We start from the raw sequence: 22,911 nt of genomic DNA, 5'->3' as shown, positions 1-22,911 counted from the left end.
TATTCCTGAAAATTAAAACTAAACTAGAAAGCATAAATCCTGAAAATTAAAACTAAACTAGAAAGCATAAAAGTTAATCTAAACTAAAACTAAGGAGAGTTTCGCGGAATGCCTTCGTGGTGCGCCACGTTTATAAGGGTCTTTGGCTAGACCCAAAGTCAGTCTTATGTCACCCAAGTTGGATGTTTTGCATCCCATGTTGCACCGTCGGAGAGCATCATCCAAACTTGAGTCTATGAGTTTCATGTAATTGACCGGGTCGTCATCTTCTACTCTCTTACCGACCCCAAACTTCATCTCCTTGTCCCCAACCCTCAATGTTAGTGTCCCACCATTCATATCTACCACTGCGTGGGCCGTAGCTAGGAATGGCCTCCCTAGGATGAGTGGTACTTCGGTATCTTCCTCCATATCTAGTATGGCAAAGTCGGTCGGGAAGACAAAGTCTCCGACTTTAACCAATAGATTTTCAGCGACACCTTGTGGATATTTTACGGACCTATCGGCGAGTTGTATGCTCATTTTTGTAGGGCTTGTTTTCCCTAACCCGTGTCGGTCGAACATTGATACGGGCACGAGGTTGATACTAGCCCCGAGGTCGGCTAGTGCATTGCGAATGGGTGATTCCCCAATTGAACAAGGGATGGTGAAGCTTCCGGGATCAATCTTCTTTTGCGGGAGTTTGTTGAGTAGCAAGGCGGAGCATTCTTCACTTAAATTAACTAATTGCAATGATTCGATTTTCCTTTTGTGAGTGAGGAAGTCCCTCATAAATTTTGAATATTTAGGCATTTAAGTTAGGACTTCGACAAATGGAATATTAACATGCAATTGTTTTAGTAAATTTATGAATTTTGTGAATTACTCATCGGTCTTTTGGCGAAGTAACCGACCGGGGTACGGTACCGGAGGATTCTTGGTAGGCTCTTGATTTGGTGGATGAGCCGTCACATGTTGGGGTGTTGGCGAAGTTGCGGTTTGGCTAGGTCAGCTCTTTTCAGTTGGAGGTAGCGGAGCCTCGTGGGGACCTACGGTACGGTTTCTCAATGTGATGAGATGCACTTGCGCCTTTGGGTTGGTTTCGGTATTGTTGGGTAACACGCCTTGTGGTCTCTCGGAGAAATTTTGAGCTAGTTGGTTTAGTTGTTTTTCATTGTTTTGAATGCTAGCTTGTTGATTTCTAAAGTTCGATTACAGTTGTTGAAATCGATCTGAGTTTTTCTTTTCGGTGTCGGAGATGAGGCGAGAGACGGTATCCTCAAACCTCTCTCGTCCCCCTTGTTGTTGTTGAGAGAAATTTTGTGACTCGTTTCTTGGTTGTTGAAAGTTTGTTCGTTGGTTTGGATTTTGTTGGTTACTACTATTGTCGGGTTCTCTTCAGCCAAGGTTAGGGTGGTTACGCCATCCTTGGTTATAGGTACCTGTTGGAGGACCTGACGGCCTAGGTCTATTATCAATGTAGTTTACCGTTTCAGTTTGATTATCCATTTGTTTCATACAAATCCAATTTTCATGTGGCCCACCACACCCTTCACAAGCCATAACCGAGGCCATTTTTGCCATTTCTAACTTTTTTATTTTTGAAGAAAGGGCCTCGATTTGGGCTTCCAAAGAGGTGCTTTCGTAAACCTTATGGGCGCCTGGGGCAATAGATTTTGTGCCTCGGGGAGTGTGCCACCGAAAATTGGTTTGAGCAATTTCCTCAATTTGATTATAAATTTCATTTGGGCGACGATTACCTAAAAGTCCCCCAGAGCTAGAGTCGAGTGTTTGTCTTATGTGTGGCAGCAACCCATTATAGAAAGTGGATACTTGTTACCATACTGCAAGACCAAGATGAGGACACTTTCTTAGTAGCTCCTTGAACCTTTCCCAAGTTTCATATAAGGATTCCCCGTCCTCTTGTGAATATGTATTAGTTTCAGTCATTAATTTAGCAGTTTTAGCAGGAGGGAAATACTTATACAGAAACTTTTGGGCTAGTTCATCCCAGGTGTTTACCGAACCAACTGGGAGGGTATTAAGCCAAGCCTTAGCTCGGTCTTTTAGTGAAAATGGAAACATTCGTAGGCGGATGGCGTCATTTGATGCTCCATTGATCCGAAAAGTATCACATATTTCCGAAAAGTTGGTAATATGTAAATGGGGATCTTCGTTCGCAAGCCCATGGAAAGTAGCGGAGTTTTGGAGCATTTGGATCAAATGCGGCCGAAGTTCGAAGTTGTTGGCCTCGACATTCGGTGCATTGATAGCAGCGCCAAGATTGCCTACGGTGGGCCGTAGGCAATCCATGAGAGTATGTTGATCAATCATTGGAAGTGGGTCCCCCGAAACTTTCTCTTGGTTTTCAGCTTTAAGTCTTTTTCTTAGAAAGCGTTCGGGTTTGTCTAGATGTTCTTTTATGTCTCTACTGGAACTGGAGCTCATACACTACGTAGAAGGCTTAGGTGTGGCGCCTGGGTTTCAAGTCTTGCAATAAAAACAAAAAGAACGTTGGTCAGAAGTTTCACCACGGCCCCGTGCTCAGATGAACACGGCCCGTGGTCGGAGTTAAAGTGATAGTTTTCTGGATCCCTGTTACTGTAGAGCTCGACACGGCCCCGTGCTGCACCGACACGGCCCCGTATTCAGCTCTCTGTAACTTGGAAAATAAAAAATGCCAGTAACAATGCTGGGCACGGCCCGTGTCCGACCAGGCACGACCCCGTGCTACAGTCTGCAGAAGCTGAAAAATTAAGAAAAATCCTAAAAAACAGAAAAATATGAAAACGATTAGGCTGTTGATTCCTAACTTTCTTAAAATCATTGCGTCCCCGGCAGCGGCACCAAAAACTTGATGTGTGTCGGTGTGAATATATTTTTATGTATATTTTTAGCCCTTTTTAACACTTTAGTCAAGTTTTAAATTTATAAAACACGATATTCTACTAACACTAAACACACATATGGGCAAGTGCACCCATCGTGAGCGTAGTATTGTGTTGGTAAGATACCGAGGTTGTCCAAGGACACAAAAGCTTTTAGTACTGGTTTATCCTCAACCTCTAATCAAATTATGATTTTGGAAAAAGATTTAAACATGAAAATAAAAAAAAAACTAAAAATGCTGAAAATAAAAATAAAATAAAAACAGATAGACAAGATGAATCACTTGGATCCGACTCGCCTTTAGTGTAACCTTTGATGTTTTCCGCACTTTTGCACTTTTTAAGAGATTATCTTAGTTATAGTAGTAGGCCCCTCTTTCGAAGGTGACGTTACCCTCTGTGACAACTCGTATTTCGAACCTACTTTTGTGTAACGTTACGTGATTATGTGAACTCTATTTGAATAACATGTTATACGTGCCTTGTGTGAAATTGTGAATGTTTGTTTATATGGTTGCATGATCCAACTACACAAACCCAATCGGCCCATGTATATTTGGCCGACTCGAGACCAAGAGGCAACCCAATGATGGGTTCGGCCCATCCCCCTAATCGCATAACACATGAGGTGTTGTAAACATCTCACATTTTTACAAAACATACACAAGTTCACAAACCCTACACACCCTCCTTCTCTCTCTCTTGAAGCCGACGATAACTCTCTTGCAACTCGAGACCTTACGGGTTTTTAATCTTCGAATCCGGTTAGTGTATGTTTACTGATTTCATGTTTAATATGTGTGGCTATGTGATGATATTATTGTTAATCGGATTACATGATCGATTAGGGTTTATACTAGTGACTCGGATCATATATTGTATGATATTATGAATGCATGATAACCGGATCGAAGGCTACTGTTATTGTTATTGCCCTTGTTGTAAATTGGTCCAAATATATGCTTGTTAACCGGCTGTGATGATTGTGATTCGCAATTAAGATTTAGGTTGCATGATAGTTAAATAATTCGGTTTAGGTGTGAATGATGATTCGATGGTTACTGTTCTTGTTGGTGATGAAGATCTTATGAATGTGTTTGAATATGGAATGATTATTGAATTGATCTGATTTCGAAACTGCTAAGTTGTTAGCTGAAATTACGGAATGATTGTTACCGATTAATAAAGGAAATCTGTTACACTTTGTCTCGACACGGGTTGCGAGTCGAGAACCCTTAGTCTCGACTCGAGACCACCTTACCAACACAAATAGCACAAACCGAGACCATGGGTGCGGGTCCGGTTGCGACTCGAGACCGTGTAGTCTCGACCTGACCATGATGACTCGAGACCACCTTTGTTGCGACTCGAGACCCCGAAACCAGTACACCTCGAGACCGACTAGTCTCGACTCGAGATCGCTAGTCTCGACTCGAGACCGCGAACACTTGAACATTATTGGACCTGCACTGTTACGAGCCCAACTGATTGGGCCGGATACTTGGACTTGATACGTGATTGCTATTGAACTACTATGAGTACTTGTGCATACCATGACTTTACTTGTGTACACTACGTGCTATATTCGTATACGAACCTGACTTGTATGATAACCATGCTAGGATGTGGTTGATCACCATATAGCTTACTTGAACTTTCTGTGTATCTGCCGAGCAAACCAAGGTGAGTTCACACAGCCAAGGCATGGGGTTCCCGGTGGGAATGGGATTGGATGACTTATTGTATATACTCAGATGGTAGAACCTCACGATAAGATACGGCTAGACTAGTAACACTTATTGAACTGATCTTCGCACACCTGCCAAGGGTTGGCCGCGATATTATGACTGACTTCGCACACCTGCCATAGGAAGGCCGCGAACTAAATTCACTAATCTTCGCACACCTGCCTGGGAGGCCGCGATACACATAAACCTAGTCTAGAATACTTGGGAAGAACATCCCCTAATAATCTTCGCATACCTGCCTGGGAGGCCGCGATGGAAACTAATACGATACATGACATAACGAACGAACATACTACTACTCGCACTATTACTGAACTATTAACTGTGAACTCGATCAACTAGTTGTTGATTCTCTGCTGCATGCCTTGCAGGACCTTAGGTACTTATGGAGCTTGCACAAGGAGGAGCAGGTCGTTGTGGGATACGGATCGTAGACGTTATGATAAACAATTGAACTTATAACTTTACTTTGGGTTTTTATATTATGCTTCCGCTACTTAATTTACGTTTTGTTGAACATCAATCATGTCGTGATGAATTACATTAACTACTTTTAATACTAGATGCTATGTTCGATATGATTGGTGGCTTGATCCTGGTCATGTCACGCCTCCAAGCGGTGGTACTCCGCGTGTGGATTTTGGGGGTGTGACAGATTGGTATCAGAGCCATTGGTTATAGAGAACTCGGTTTTAATATGGGAAAACGTTTTATTAAAACCAGACTATAACCAGTACAGTGCTCTCAACGATCCACAACGACGCTTCGCTCCACGTGCAAGACTCGACATCCTAGGTAATATGGTTTATGTTTATTACCTGCTTGCTAGAATTACATAGAACTTTGCTCGTAGTACGCTTAGATACACATGACACTATTACATGAGAACACTTACGTGCTTACACTTTTCTGTCATCGCACTACTCGCGAACCATTCTCACTTACGCTACTTTTACTATGAAGAACATGTCTGGACGAATTAACATGACTCAAGCCCAGTTGACGGCTCTCATTAACGAACAAGTTGCTGCAGCACTTGCAGCCGCACAAGCAGGAGGTATATCCTGTAGTCTTAGCACACACTAGGGTCTTTAGATCCTACACTCCTAAACCAACTCTCGTGTTTAAACTTTGTCCTATTCGTACACAATAGGTCAACCCGCACAGCAACCTGTCTGCACTTTCAAGAACTTCATGGACTGTCGTCCAAGCACTTTCAGTGGCACAGAAGGAGCAGTGGGACTACTCCATTGGTTTGAGAAGCTCGAGTCGGTATTCGAGATGTGTGAATGCCCTGAGGCTCGCAGGGTCAAGTACGCCACTGGCACGTTGGAAGGGATTGCGCTAACTTGGTGGAACGCCCAAGTTCAGATCTTAGGGTTGGCAGCTGCTAACGCCACACCCTGGGAAGATTTCAAAGAACTGATCAAACGAGAATACTGCACGCGAGACGACATCCACAAGTTGGAGGCGGAGCTGTATCATCTGAAAATGACGGGGTCAGAAATCGAAGCTTATACGAAACGGTCGAACGAACTGGCCATCTTGTGTCCAACGATGGTGGACCCTCCAGTTAAGCGCATTGAGTTGTATCTCAAGGGGCTTGCGCCAAAGATTCAGAGCCACGTGACGTCGGCTAACCTCAACAACATCCAAGACATTCAGCGACTTGCTCATCGACTCACCGATCAGGCAGTGGAACAGAACAAGCTGCCAAAACGCATCAATGCTACCACTACTGCTGTCACTACTTCTGCTACTCCCAGTGACAACAAGAGAAAATGGGAGGGGGATTCCAGCAAGGGATCAGTTTCTGTTCAGTCGCAAGCACAGCAGCGCAAGACAAATGACTATCAGAGTCCGAATCAGCAATCATCAGGCAGTCAGGGGCAGGGTGGATATCGGGGAATTCACCCATGGTGTAGTAGGTGCAACAAACACCACAGTGGAAGATGTCGCAGGGAACGTTGTCAAAGATGCCTCAAGATGGGTCATGAGGCTAAGGATTGTAGAAGCTCACGGCCAGCATAAAGGAAATCTGTTACACTTTGTCTCGACACGGGTTGCGAGTCGAGAACCCTTAGTCTCGACTCGAGACCACCTTACCAACACAAACAGCACAAACCGAGACCACGGTTGCGGGTCCGGTTGCGACTCGAGACCGTGTAGTCTCGACTTGACCATGATGACTCGAGACCACCTTTGTTGCGACTCGAGACCCCGAAACCAGTACACCTCGAGACCGACTAGTCTCGACTCGAGATCGCTAGTCTCGACTCGAGACCGCGAACACTTGAACATTATTGGACCTGCACTGTTACGAGCCCAACTGATTGGGCCGGATACTTGGACTTGATACGTGATTGCTATTGAACTACTATGAGTACTTGTGCATACCATGACTTTACTTGTGTACACTACATGCTATATTCGTATACGAACCTGACTTGTATGATAACCATGCTAGGACGTGGTTGATCACCATATAGCTTACTTGAACTTTCTGTGTATCTGCCGAGCAAACCAAGGTGAGTTCACACAGCCTAGGCATGGGGTACCCGGGTGGGAATGGGATTGGATGACTTATTGTATATACTCAGATGGTAGAACCTCACGATAAGATACGGCTAGACAAGTAACACTTATTGAACTGATCTTCGCACACCTGCCAAGGGTTGGCCGCGATATTATGACTGACTTCGCACACCTGCCATAGGAAGGCCGCGAACTAAATTCACTAATCTTCGCACACCTGCCTGGGAGGCCGCGATACACATAAACCTAGTCTAGAATACTTGGGAAGAACATCCCCTAATAATCTTCGCATACCTGCCTGGGAGGCCGCGATGGAAACTAATACGATACATGACATAACGAACGAACATACTACTACTCGCACTATTACTGAACTATTAACTGTGAACTCGCTCAACTAGTTGTTGATTCTCTGCTGCATGCCTTGCAGGACCTTAGGTACTTATAGAGCTTGCATAAGGAGGAGCAGGTCGTTGTGGGATACGGATCGTAGACGTTATGATAAACAATTGAACTTATAACTTTGCTTTGGGTTTTTATATTATGCTTCCGCTACTTAATTTACGTTTTGTTGAACATCAATCATGTCGTGATGAATTACATTAACTACTTTTAATATTAGATGCTATGTTCGATATGATTGGTGGCTTGATCCTGGTCATGTCACACCTCCAAGCGGTGGTACTCCGCGTGTGGATTTTGGGGGTGTGACACCCTCAACCCAGTAGTTTGAGTCAGCAAGGATACAATCCTAAAGGGTTGGATTATTGAAAGATAATTAACTAAGTTATTAATGTGTAATGTGGTAGGCCCCTTTTTTGAAGGTGACGTTACCCTTGGCTAAGTGGTTTGAGTCAGCAGGGATACAATCCCAAGTAGCCGGGTTAATGTATTAATAGTAGTTTACATATGAGGGGATCAAGCCATTCGCACCCCCGCCATCCAATACCAGTGAGTATTGAAGGAGGTCCTAGTAAGCTTGACCCAGGTCCTTGCAGGATCTGTACACTGAACAAGGCAAGAACCTTACCAAACCATTCCCTTAACCCCCGACCAGGTAGCCAACATATCTCTATATAGACCGTAGAGATATGAATGGTGTAAATCTTTTATTTTATATAGACAGTAAAATAATGCCAAGACACCTCGGACAAATGATAAGGAAGTTTCACCTTCAACATAAGAAACTAGTTATTAAAGTCATTAATACAAAACCAAATAAAAAATGCGAAAAGATTAACAAAACAAAAGTATTACACTAAATGCTTGTCTTCACCAAGTGATGTAAGACACTTAGGCAAACATGACCTTTGTTTGTCAAGAACTCTTACTATCAATCTTGGATCCCGAGACTACTACACACACTCTATGATGGATGATGGATGATGGTGGTGGATGTGGGTGTTGTGATGGTGGTGGAGTGTGGGTGAAGTGGGAGAGAGGTGGTTTGCCAAGGGATGCCTTTGAAATGAACCAAGCACCTCTATTTATAGCATGCACAGAAGCCCGGACACGGCCCCGTGTCCATTGGGCACGGCCCCGTGTCCATCCACTTTCTTTTTCTTCATTAATTGTAGTTTGTCTACATTAGTTGACCACGCCCCTGTGTCTGCTGGGCACGGCCCCATGTGCAGAAGCGTATTTGTACTATCAAGATTTGCTTGGATTCTACAAATCTTAGCGTTGACCACGGCCGTGTGGAGCTGGGCACGCCCCCGTATTGGGGAATAGAAGCTTCTACGCTTTTGTCTTTTCTGCAGACACTTGGGCACGCCCCCGTGTCCGCTGGACACGGGGCATGTTCAGCCTTCTGATGTCTTGTTTTTGCTTCGGAAGATGCTGTCGAGGGATCGGGCATGCCACGTTTATTCCTTTTCTTGTATTTGTGTTAGATTTAGCGGCATTTTTGCTTCTTTTGTTCATTTACGCTTTTTTAATCCTGAAAATATAAAAGGAAGACAAAAGCACACTTTTTCCAACATTAGTACTAAAAAGGGTTAGTTTTATGCCTCATTTGATGTAATTTATATGTTTCATATTACACACATCAAGCCCTACTCAAAGAATTCAAAACTCATGGAGGGGGTGATATATCTTTTGGTAATAATAGTAAAGGGAAGGTGATGGGTTCTGGTACAGTTCAGTCTGGAAATGTTAAGTTTGAAAATTTCAATCTGATAGACAATCTAAAATTCAACCTTCTTAGTGTCTCACAAATGAGTGACAAAGGGTATGGGTCATTCTTTACTATGGAGTGTTGTAGGATTGTTGGACCAGAAATGGTCAAAAAGATTGAAAAAATAATAAAAACTGGAAAAACTCAACTTGTTTCTCAAAGGAGTGACAATGTTTATGTAGTTTATTTGTCAAAAGAGAGCCCCAGGACCGATGCCTGTTTGATCTTAGCTGCCTCTAACAAAGAGACAGAACTATGGCACAGGAGATTGGGGCATACAAATCTCAAGACAATCACTGCTTTGTCAAAACAGGGTCATGTAAGAGGTCTTCCTAAAAAACTGTTCACCTGTCCTGAGCATTGTGTTTCCAGTTTAAAAGGAAAACAACATAAAAGCTCATTCAAGTCCATTGAAGAGTCCAAAACAACCAAGTGCTTGCAAATGCTGCACATGGTTCTGTTTGGCCCAGTAAAAGTCATGAGTCTTAAAAAGAAAAGATATTGTTTGGTAATTATAGATGACTTTTCTAGGTTTACATGGACTTATTTCTTACATTCTAAAGATGAGATTGCAGGCATTCTGCAAGACTTTGTCAAACAGGTTGAAAAGCAGTTTGACTTGCCAGTAAAAGTCTTTAGGAGTGACAATGGCAAAGAATTCAGAAATAGGGAGTTGGATGAGTTTTGTGTGTCAAAAGGAATTGTAAGGCAGCACAACATTCCAAGGACACAAGAACAAAATGGAGTTGTTGAGAGAAAGAACAGAACACTGATTGAGGCTGCCAGAACCATACTTGCTGATTCAGGTTTGCCATTAACTTTCTGGGCAGAGGCTGTAAACACTGCCTGCTATGTCCAGAACAGAGTTTTGATCAACTCTAGGCATCAAAAGACTGCCTATGAAATTCTATATAAAATCAAACCACTGATCTCATACTTTAAAGTATTTGGCTACCCATGTTTCATTTTAAATTTTAAAGACTCAATTTCAAAATTTGCAGCCAAAGTAGACAGTGAATATCATTTGGGATGCTCAACCACTGCTAAGGCCTACAAAGTGTTTAACACTAGGACTAAGACAGTGGAAGAGACTTTGAATGTGAAATTCAATAAACTTTCTTCAATGAAAATCCTTGCAAATCCTGCTGAGTTATTTGAAAAGGGCATAAAGTTTTATTTTTGTACCACTGCTAGAGGGTGTGAGTCCTATTGGCATAAAGTGGGTCTTTAAAAATAAAACTGATGAAAGGGGCATTGTTGTCAAGAATAAAGCAAGGCTAGTGGTTCAAGGTTTCAGACAGGAAGAGGGCATTGACTATGATGAAACTTTTGCCCCTGTAGCAAGATTGGAAGCTATCAGACTGTTCCTGGCCTTTGCTGTTAACCACAACATAAAGGTGTTTCAAATGGATATCAAATGTGCATTCCTCTATGGTAAGATTCAAGAAGAGGTATATGTTTGTCAACCTCCTTGCTTTGAGGATCCATTTTATCCAAATCATGTCTACAAGCTAAATAAAGCTTTGTATGGCCTGAAACAAGCACCAAGAGCCTGGTATGAAACTCTTTCCACCTTTCTTCTCTCTATTGGCTTCACAAGAGGCAAAATTGACAAAACATTGTTTTTAAAATGTAGAGGGAAAGATTTGATTATTGTCCAAATTTATGTGGATGACATCATTTTTGGAGGCACATGTTCAAAAATGTGTGAAGATTTTAGACAACTCATGACAACTGAGTTTGAGATGAGTGCAATGGGTGAACTACAGTGTTTTCTTGGACTCCAAGTAAAACAACTGCAAAATGGTACATTCATTCATCAAAGCAAATATGCTAAAGAACTTTTAACCAAATTTGAGATGAATGACTGTAAACCATATAGTACACCCATGGCAACCACCTAGCTAGTCATGACTGATGAGAAGGATGATTTGGTGGATTAAACCTTATATAGAAACATGATTGGGTCTTTATTGTACCTAACTGCATCTAGGCCAAACATCATGTTTGCAACATGTGTTTGTGCAAGATCCTAATCAGCCCCTAGAAAGTCTAACCTAATAGCTGTGAAAAGGATATTTAGATACATAAAAAGTGCTCCCACACTTGGTATCTGGTACTCGGCTATTGGGAATATTAAGCTTTCAGGTTTCATAGACAGTGACTTTGCTGGGTGCAATGCAACAAGGAAGTCCACATCAGGAGGGTGCCAATTTCTAGGTAATTGCTTAGTATCTTGGCAAAGCAACAAGCAAGCAGCTGTTTCAACATCCACTACTGAGGCAGAGTATATTGCTGCTGCAAGCTGCACAGCCCAACTGTTATGACTTCAAAATCAACTGCTGGATTTTGGTATCACTGCCTTAAAGACACCCCTCATGTTGGACAGTCAGGCAGCAGAAAATATCATAAAAAATCCAGTTTCACATTCAACCACCAAACACATTGACATCAGACATCACTTTGTGAGGGATTGCTATGAAAAAGGTTTGATTTCTCTGCACCATGTTCATACTAAAGATCAGCTGGCAGATGTGTTAATAAAGGCTTTAGACACGTCCACCTTTGAAAGCTTGATCTCTAGGATTGGAATGCTTAACATGGACTAACAGACAAAATCCTGTTTTTCTGTTAATAAAAAGCATTAAAATGTTTTCAGAAAAACAAAAATCCATCCTTAAAAATAGCTAAAAATGAAAATTTTCATTAATCCTAACAGTCTGTCATAACCACTATTTTGGTTCAAACATCTGGTCTGTTGAATTCTATCCACTGCTGAAAGTCAACCTCTGTTCTCTCATTTTCATTGATAATCACTGCTGTCAAACATCAGTGTTTTGAATCACTGATGGCTATCCACTGATAGTAAAAAATCAGCCACTGCTTTCATTATTCACCACTGTAAACCACTGATATTGATCCACCAGTGGTTTCCTAAACAACTGTCATCCATTACTCATCAGAGGTTGTTACGTGGACAGTACTTAGCCGTCAGATCTTTGTAACCGCTGCCACGTCAGCATTCACTTTTTAACCCTATGAAACCCTGATCAAAACCCCAAAACAGGGTTTTCACTGTCGAATCGAATTCAAAATTCCTTTCTAAAGCATTTATCATCAAAAATCCTTCGAATCAATCATCTTCTTCTCCATCTCGCAACTACCTTCGAATCACCATGGCTCTCGCACTAAAAAGCCCTCATAACTACCTGTGTACACTTGAGAAAACAAGTCAAAACACAACTTTCCACTCCGTCATTGATGCTCTTTCCAATTCAAAATACAAAACTTTGCTCACCTGCAACGCACCTATCTACCTGGATACCCTCCGAGATTTCTGATGTAGTTTAACTTATTCATTTTTAGCGTCATTTTTCTCTTTTTCTCTTTTTTACACCTTCTCTTTTTTAAGAGGCAAAGATTTTCAGAAACATGCACAAATTGAAAGCCATGACAAAAAGCCCTGGGCTATTACTTCAACAGTTGGGGGAATTCAGGCTGCTATCACACCACAAACCATTTCAGAGGTTTTTGAAATAAATGATCTTATAAGGTAAAACTTCTTTTCCAAAGGAAGAATATCAAACTGATTTGATTGAAAGGGGGTATGAGGAATAAATGAAAAAGGACACTTTGCAAAAAGGGAGTTTTCCACCTCCCATGAGATTTTTATTCCATACCCTTCTCATGTGTGTGTCAAATAAAACAACAGGTTTCAATGAAATACCATTGAAAATCCAATACCTGGGATATGCTATAATGGCTGAAGTTGATTTTAACTACTCCCAGGAGATTTTCAATGATATGGTCAAAAATGTTAATAATATCAAAGAAAAGAAAAAACCATTCTTATTGTTTCCAAGATTTTTAAGTTTTTATTTACAAAAGAAAATTCCAAAGGATAGTGCACATGTGCTTATCCAAGAAATCCTTTTCAAATAAACAACCTATCTTCTGAAACTTATACAAGGCTGTCAAAACCTTCTAAAACACAAACAGAGGAACCTGAGCAGAATTTAGCTGAGACAACCTCTGCTCCTCAGGTTTCTGCTGTTGAGCCCACTGCTCCTGGTGATCACAGCTGCACAACCACTGTTGTGAAACCCATACCAAAAATCACCAAAAACACCACAAAAAAAAAATCCAAAAAGCCCCCCAAACCCTCCAAAAAGGATCTTCTAGAAGATGAGATCCCAGAAGTAACTCCTGTGACAACACAAAAGTCACCTATAATCACTGCTACTACTTCCTCACAGTAGTTGGAAGAAAGATCTCAACCTGAGCCTCAAACTCCTCTTGCATCCTCACAAAAGGATCAGGTTGTATACACAGGGACACCACGTTATGAAGCTCTGGATCCACTTGAATCCATCTTCCTCAGCCCTACTCCCGGGGCAAATTCTCTTTCAACCCCTATCCTCACTTCACAAATTCCACCATCATTTTTACCCCTGTTGAATGCTTTGGATATGGATCAAACAAAAATCAGTTCTTCTCAACAACCTATCACTGAGAAAATACCTCAACAAGTGACTAAGTCTGATTCCTCGTTCATTGCTATCCATTCAACAACTGAGGAGGTTACACTTTAGGAGTCACAAGTAATTCCTGTCAGTAGTTCAAGTGGAGCAGCTACTACAGGTATTGAATCCACTGATTTATACCTGGGCAGTAGTTTCATTAGTAAGACTCCCTTGAAGGCAACCATTTCTGATGCTATCAAAGTTACCACTGGTGTGTTTGAATTACCCACTGGTGTGCTAAACAAGATAGTTCAAGAAAAGGGAAGTCCCCAGAACCAAGACAAAGGGGCATCAGTGGATGAACCAGTGGAAACAGCCTCTTGTCCAACTACTGATACAACCACTGTTAGTGGGAAATCAGATGATCCCATTCACTTGGGCGATGGTTTAAAATACCAAGAATTGAGGGAGAGGGTAGACAAAATTAAAACATCTGTTGCAGATATCAAAAATATGCTGCAGCGGTTGTTACAATCTCAAAAGGCTCCATCTACTGCTTCAGCATCTGCTCAATCCCCCACTGAGCTATGGCAAGTGTTTCAACCTATGCTTCATAAACAAAGACAGTATGCTGATCAACAACATGAGATTCAGCTTCAAATGTTCAGAAATGTGATGGAGGCTAGGTATAACGATACACAAGCTGATATCAAGGCCATCAAAGCTCATTTGCTTCAAACCACTGCACTTCTCCTCCTACCATTATCTTTGTTGAAAACCCTGATGATGCCAAAAAGGGGGAGAAAGGAAAGAAGGGAAAAGAAGGTCTATATCTACCACCAGATCCACTGTCTAAACCTATGGTAGAAATTCCAAGGCCAGATGGTTCTAAAAAGGTTGATGTGACTCAAAATGCATTTGCTGATCAAAAAGCAAACAAGAAAGAGACAATGGAAATAAAAGGGTCAAAAAGATTTGAAAAGGAGAAGAAAATTATGATGGAAAAGGAAGTGCAGGGTACTTCCTATAGAAGAAAGACTACCAGAAAGGTTAGCCAACCCAAAACCACACCTTCCAAAACCACTAAACCTACTCCTAAAATCTCCCAAAGTTCCTCACATCAAACCTCCAAACCAATAGATGTTGAGACACCTATTGTATCAACAGTTGTTGATACTTCAGTGGTTTCAACAAATGTTGTTTCATCCACTGCCCTCATCATAACACCAACCACTACTCAATCCACTGCCGCACCAAAAACAACACCACCATCACAAAAACCACCTGCCATAAAGCAGAAGACAACTGTTGACACATCAACAGTTGTAGTGACAACAGTGGTTGAGACACTAGTTATTTCAACAGTTGTTAGTCAGTCACCCATCATTTCAAACACCATCACTCAACCCACAAATACACCACCATCAACTCCAAAACACAAAAGGAGAAGAATAACAAATGTTGTACTTGAAGATGACAATGTACCTTCTCCACTTCCAATTTCTTCACAACCTCTTGTCCTATCCACTGTCCAAAAACCTATTCCAATTCCTTCAATTCAAGTCCCTGACCAAAATACTGCCTTGGTTCTCTTGGGAGTAAAATATCCTTTGGATCTCCCACCAGTAAGGGAGGAGATTAAATACTTCTACCCTGAAGATGATCCTGAAAAGAGGAATCTCCCATCTCCTCAAGGTTATCCTGTGCCAAGAAACATAGAAGAGTATCTTCTACTAAAGGCCAAACAAGCAGAGGATATATCAAAAAGAGACTCAAAGGGAAAGTCTGACAAAGAAATTCAGAGGAATTTGCAATATCTGCTCACCCAAGTCAGTACATTAAAGCGGTTCTCCAAAGATCTTTGTCAGAAGTTGTCAGAGAAAGATGATGAAAGCATGAGACAAGATTATATTGAGCATATCATGACATATAAGAAATACAAGGCAGAAAAGCATCAATACAAAGAATGGACCATCAGTGAACTCCAGTAAGAAATTGCAAGAATTCAAAAGATGCTTGACAATAAAACAAAACAAACCCCACCAGTTTGGTCACAATACATAAAGAATGTACCTGAAAAAGTTTTGAAATTGAAAAGAATGAAGGAAGAGCTTATGGTTGCAAACAATGGCTCAAGGAATCAGGTCACAAGATGGTCAGAGGTGAAAGTGTTAGAAACCTATAAAAGGTTGGAAGAAAGAAGAAAGAAAGATCCCACTGCTCCCAAAAAACCTGATTATTCAGCAGTAGTGGTTCCATTCAAACAGGCCTTGCCAATCAAAAGATCTGCTACAACCATTGTTATTGCTGTCTATCAAAGGAAAAAGCAAAAACAGATGGATAAAGAAGTAGACAAGGCTCAAGAAGATTTCATTATGAAAGAGGCTCTTAAAAGAATGATTGCGGAAAATCCTGATTTAGCAAAATCTCAAGACCCTGCCAAAGCAGTCATAACCAGGCCTCCATCACCAAACTCATCAAAAATAAAGGCTCTCCCAAGAAACCCACTGGATTCAAAAATACTAAAGTGCAAGTCTGATCAAAAGACCCACGTATTGACATTTCTCAAATCCAGTGGTGAAGTGAAGCATATATCAAGGGAAAATGCACTTGGCCAGAGTGTAGAAGATTTACAAGATCTCCTTGAGCTTCCACTATGCAGGGATGAGGACGATGAAGATTCCCTGAACTTTGAATTACAATTCATAGGGCAAATCAGGGAAATGCTGATGAGACAATAAAGATCTAAAATAATGAAGTATTTTGGCATCATCTGTTCCAGGGGGGGGGGCTTGTTGGGATTGAATCCTACAAAGGAACAGTTGATAAAGCCCAAACTGGTTCAGATCAGTGGATCCATCACAAGCAGTTGTTTGTACGTAATCTTTCCCCTTGATAGTGGCTCTAACAACTGATGACTCAAAGTACTGCTCTTCAACTGCTGCTGATCTAAAAGACTGATGAAGTTAAAGTGCTGATGCTCAATCTACTGATATGTATCAAGTACTGCTGAAGACCAAAGCACTGCTGGAGCTATAACAGTGGAATGAAGAATCAGTGATTTACTTATTCATTGTATTATTCTTATGTAATCAGTAGTTTGTAATCAGTGGTTGTAATGGTCAGTAGTTAGAGTTTGTTAGGAGGTTAGATGTCACTTTCATAGTGACGTCAGCCGAAGATGCTCAGTGGTTGTTCTGTAGTATAAATAGAACAGTACCCTGTACTGTTCTATTAGCTCTCTTCTTTACCAAGTCATTCTGTACGAATAGTCAAGTGAGCTCAGGCTGAGGGGGAGATTTGTGCATGCATGCATTGTAATTGAGTATTGTAATAAATACAATCATTCGATTTCATGTCAAACATGTTTCTTTAAACTTATTCTCTCATTGATTGGGTGTTGAAAGTTTATTTCATATTTCCGCTGCTATTAATCTTTGTTTCATCTTCAGTCTTATTAAACAAACACAATCAAAAGAAACTCAGATCCTAACACCTACCATACTCGTGCTGCCCCAACCAGGGTTTGGACAAATATCTTGCACCAAAGAGGCATGGGCCAGCAGGCTACCTCCCCGGCACTCTTGAATAGATTTAGATGGTCATCAGGGTCACTTAAACCATCGTATTTTCCCACCGTCTGGGGCATCTTGGGACCCCGTGTTACCGAATGTCAAAGTCAAAGTCAAAGTCAAGATTGACTTCTTTGACTATAGTTAGTCTATTCTATGTTGGTGTTTCTATTAGTTTTATTATGTGGAGTAAGTGTTATTAATAAAAGTAATCGAATGTTTATCGACGCGAAACGATTTGCGACTGTGAATAATAGGAAGTAACAATGCGATAAAGTCAATCAATCAATAATCAAGCTAATCGAATCATCATCGAACTCGAAACTCGAATTACGCGAATTCTGGTGTTAGTATACGTGTGTGTGTGTGCCTTATGTGTTACTTGTGCATGTTTACTTTATGTGATGTGTGGTAATCAATTGAAACTCGAATCAAAACTCGGAACTCAATCGAAATCGAATTATGATAAATGGTGGTGAAAAGATAGTGTGAAATATAGATGCTTGTATGTAGATATAATGGTTGGGATTAAAAGTAATTTGAATAGGAAACTCTATCGTATTCGTATCATCTTCAATCGAAATCGAAATATCAGAAATCATCGCACCGAACGCTCGTAATAGGTTGTTGATCGATCAGGCTCCTAGTCGATCGAACAGCCCAGCCGATCGGACGGACTGTCCGATCGAGCAGGCTGTCCGATCGGCCAATCCTTTCCTCTTTGGGAAGCCTATAAATAGCCCTGTCATTGTCATTCTTTCCACTTTTGGAAACTCTCTGACCGACCAGCTCGTGCTCTTCACTATTTCCTCAGATTTCTCTCAATCCCGGTAAGATTTCATCCTAAGTCTTGTACTTTCTTGATCAATGCACGCTCCTACACCTTTCTATCATTCAAATCTTGATTTCTAACCGTGAAATCATCAAGATCTAAGTGTTCTAGGATGATGTCATCATGGTGTTCTTGAAGAACATCATGTTTTGGCCTCAACCCACCAAGAATCACTTGTATCTAGCCGATTTCCACATAAACAAACAAAGATCTATCCTAGATCTAAAAATTTACACGGTGGAAAAGATTGAAAGATGGATTTTCCAACTTTCTTTCAACTCTTTTACACTCAATGCCTTCAAACCGGTAGAAACGGAGCTTGAACCCACTCACTAATCACTCTAGTAGTTGTGCGGTTCGAGATTCCGGATTCTATCTACAAGGTTCACCAATTTCAGGTTAAACTTTAAACTCCGTTCCGAATCGTTCACCGGCCGGACTTGGGTGATTCCTGTCCGAGCAGGGGAAACAAGTAAGAATGAAGGTTCCATGGCTCAGCTCGTTGTCAAAATACCACGATATAACGTCAAACAATCAGCACAACCAAGTGTTAGACGAACAGGCCGACCAGGTCAGGATGTTGACCGATTGAACAGGCTGTTCGAACGAACAGCCCAACCGATCGGACATGTCAACCGATCGACCAGGTCAGCCGATCGGCTAGCACATGGCCCCAGACTTTAACAATTTCATGAAGTCTAGTGTTGAACGAAGTGCTGTTCGATCGAACTACGATTTGATTTGAATTACTCTTCGGATCATGAGATACTATGCTTCAACACTTGATCGATTTTCAACTGGTTCGACGTATTGGAGTGCCACCCGATCGAACATGTCGTCCGATCAGGTGACATCCTGCTGAGGACTTATTACTGAGGTACCTAACCGATCGGTTAAGCCGGCGTACACAAACACATCCTACTCAAAGGAAGAAACAATCCACTCGAATAGCCCAACCGATCGAGCCTACCGGCCGACCGAACAGGCTGTCCGAACGGACTGTCAAACCGAACGAACAACCCGTCCGATCGAACCTACCGTCTGATCGACCAGGTTGTTCGACCCATCAACACTCATATTCGTTTTACGCGTTGCTTATCGTTATGCTATCGAACTATTCAGGCTAACCCTACTCTCAAGTGCTCCCTTCAATCCATCAATCACTGTGAGTATACTCGAACCCTTTTTGCGTTAGCACTTTTGGGTGTTACATACGTTACTTATCTAAATCACAATCGAACACACTACTCAATTACTTTAAACGCTAACCGTTCTGCATGTATTACGTGACTAAATGAATGCTTGTTGTTATGTTTACACGTGGAATGCTGTCTACCTGCCTTAACGACGATAGTACTATAGTTTGGACTCAGCACCCGTTCACACGGGGGTTGTTAAGGACCATTACTTGCATGGATTACGGTGGTAATCATGTATTGCGAACTGCCTCAGGCAGTCAACCCGCAGTCATTGGTATCGATAGTTCCATGTCGATAATTAACATGCTTCGTTTTCCTCTGTGTACGTGCTGGTTATGCGTAAACTATTTCGAACTCTATTATGCTATTATCAAACTTGTATGCTCACCTTTACATTTCATGTATTGACTTTATTTTAACGTATGTGGCAGGCAATTAGGATGCTTATCTGCTAGGAAGGCGAGCTTAGAATAAGCGTCTAGAGCATAGTTGTCTGTAGATCCTGCAGATCGAGTCTCTAGAAGCATTTAAACAATTTTTATATTTAAAACCTGAGTTGTCGGAACAGAATATTTGACTTGATGTTATTTGTAATAATTTGTTTACTATTTGAGGTACGGTATGGGACGTATTATATAAATTGAATAGTGATAATAATTGTTATGGAAACTTCTGGACAATCTGTTTCGCTCTGTGCCATGCCCCGATGATTCCGCCATCGGTTGGGGTGTGACAGATTGGTATCAGAGCCATAACTATAGAGAATTAGGCTAGATACGACCTAGTCCGGGTCGTTGTCTTAAAGGCCTAGACTATAGTTAGGAACCAACAAACCAAGCTTATGTGCTAAATCCTGCTAATCTTCGCTATCACTGCACTCGAATTTTCAAGTAGAGCCAAGCAATTTAGTCGAGATTAGGTGTGAAAACCGCAAACTCTCGACTAAGTTACTTGCTCGGTATTGTTTTACCAACTTATCAAAGAGTTTCTTCCTTACTTTTTCAATAACGAACGAGGAGAATTATACCAAATCAGGAGTGAAATCCATATTTTGATGAATAATATCCTCAATTATACTAACAAAACAAGGAAGAGGTTGCTAAGCCAGGGGTGAAACCCAAACCTTGGCAACTTATTCCAACTTTTACTCATCTCACCAAAGCCTCGACGGACTCCAACGACCTGAACTCACGAGTATGACCTAGGGAATACGTGCTGAATGCCCAAGAATCGAGGCGGAAGCACGATCCCGAAAGTCGAAATGTGACGACAAGTCTATTGAGAATAGTCGAATCGCTTTGGGCAGTCGATGTCTAGTAGCCGCAGACGATCCAATTCCCGATTTTTTTGTGTTTTTGAGTCGGAAGTTGTCACTCTAACGAATCGTCGATTTTATGTGTTTTATGTGTAATTACCTGTTTATGTGTTTAAATTTTGGAGAATTTTTCGATTTTTGCTATCACTTCGATCGACACACACGACTCGCATTGCTATTCTATCTCAATACGCTAACAAGTCGCTACAAATCTAAACGACATTATGCTACGATATACGTTTATACTATACTCGACTTGCTATACGATTATACTAAACTACTCGACATGTTATACGCGATCGCTATACGCGAACGACACCCGAACTTGAATGGTAGGTTTCTGTATTCTGACTGCCTCTGTGATTAAATAGGAATGTGCTTCTATGTTTATGTGTCTCTGTGCTCTACATGCTTATGTGCTTCTGTGACTACGTGAATCTGTGACTATATGTTTATGTGATACATGTTTCGACGTGTTCCTGAGCTTTAGTAAGTAGTAGACGTGTGAGGTGAGATTCGATTTTGATGTGTCTGAGACCTACGACGATGTCTGTTGCAGACCATGTCGTCATCCGGACACCGAACCCCGCTTACCCGCCAAGAAAAGAGAGACAAGCGTCTTGCTGCTATCATCGCCAAGCAAGTGGCAAAAGCTGTGAGCGATGTCTATGAAAATGTCAGCAAATCTTCTGAGGAGTCGAGAACCGGAGCTCCTAAAGATGCTAACAAGACTGTCTTTAGCTTCAAACAGTTCAAGGCATGCGGGCCAAAAGAATTCACCGGAGAAGATGGCCCAATGGCTATGTTTCAATGGTTTGATTCTATCGAAGTCACTCTGCGCCAAAGCGGCTGTCCTGCAAATCTCCGTACCCTAAACGTAACCGGCGTCTTCCATTCCCGAGCTCTAGACTGGTGGACGGCCGAACGAAACAAACACGGGAATGATGCAGCTTATGAGCTGACTTGGGAAGAGCTGAAAGCCATCATGATGGACGAATTATGCCCTCCCAATGAACGCCAAAAGCTGGAGGGCGAGTTTTGGAACATCAAGCAGAAGGACGGAGACAATGCCGCTTTGACCGCTTGTTACAAGCAGCTTAGCATAATCTGTCCTGATCAAGTCAAGACGTCAGACATGGCCATCAAGAAGTACATTCGAGCTCTACCCGATTGTGTTGCCGATTTTGTTCACGCCGCGAAAACCTCATCAATTGAGGAGACTTACTTGCTTGCCGCCGAGATCAATGACAAGCGAGTAAAAGCTGGTTTCTGGGATAAGCCCTCCAATTCTCTGCATCAAGCCACCACTACATCGACCACCGACACCACCACTGCTCAACCATCCAAGTCATCACGCCGCAAGAAGAAGCACAACAACAGCAGCTCCAGCAGTAAGAACTGTGCTGTCGCTACCACTGCTGCTCCTCTGCAAGCCGTACCAGCTCAGCAGCAGTCTCATCCTCGACCAGCACCAGTTACTCAAGCGCCGCCCGCAAAGCGTGCTTACACAGGTCCCCACCCGCTCTGCCCGACATGCTTATATCATCATCCGGTGGGTCTTGCCTGTCGTTTCTGCGCTCATTGCAATTTGTACGACCACTTTACTGCCAATTGTCGCTATGGTCCTCATCAAGCCCCAGTTCAAGCCACTGCTCATCAAGATCTACTTCCAGCCCCGCAAGCACCCGCGATCAAGGCTCGAGTATACTTTGCCTGTGGTGACCCTAACCACTTTGCAAACATGTGCCCGAACAGGGTCGTGAAGCAAGAACCCCAGCAGCAGCAGCAGCCTCAGCAACAGCAACAAGCAGCCCGCGCCAGAACCTTCAACATCAATGCTCGTCAAGCCCAGGCTAACAACAACGTGGTTAATGGTACGTTCCTTGTGAATGGTATATATGCATCATGTTTGTTTGATACTGGAGCCGCTAACAGCTTTGTGTCATTTGAATTCGAGAAGCTCCTTAGTCGTAAGCGTTCTTATCTCCCCTCATCATTCGAAGTTGAAGTCGCTACTGGAACTGTCGCCGTTAATTCTGTTCTTCGTGATTGTACTCTCGAGCTCAACAATCACATCTTTCCAATTGACCTTATTCCGAAGCAGCTCGGAAGTTTTGACATCATAGTATGCATGGACTTTCTACGCGAAAACCATGCTGAAGTTGTGTGCTTTGACAAGATGATTCGATTCTCACTCGCAAATG

The 22,911-nt window shown here is 42.0% G+C and overlaps 1 non-coding gene across 1 annotated transcript; it reads left to right on the top strand.

The window, feature by feature from the left end:
- Positions 1-1,828: 1,828 nt before the first annotated feature.
- On the top strand, positions 1,829-1,935 carry LOC118491920. The gene has a single exon (XR_004892365.1). It is a non-coding gene; the product is annotated as a small nucleolar RNA R71 (small nucleolar RNA).
- The last annotated feature ends 20,976 nt before the right edge of the window (positions 1,936-22,911 follow it).

Source organism: Helianthus annuus, chromosome 4 (assembly GCF_002127325.2).
Source record: "Helianthus annuus cultivar XRQ/B chromosome 4, HanXRQr2.0-SUNRISE, whole genome shotgun sequence".
NCBI lineage: Eukaryota > Viridiplantae > Streptophyta > Magnoliopsida > Asterales > Asteraceae > Helianthus > Helianthus annuus.
The sequence above is the reverse complement of the archived record's forward strand: the minus strand, read 5'-3'. Positions and strand labels throughout refer to the sequence as shown.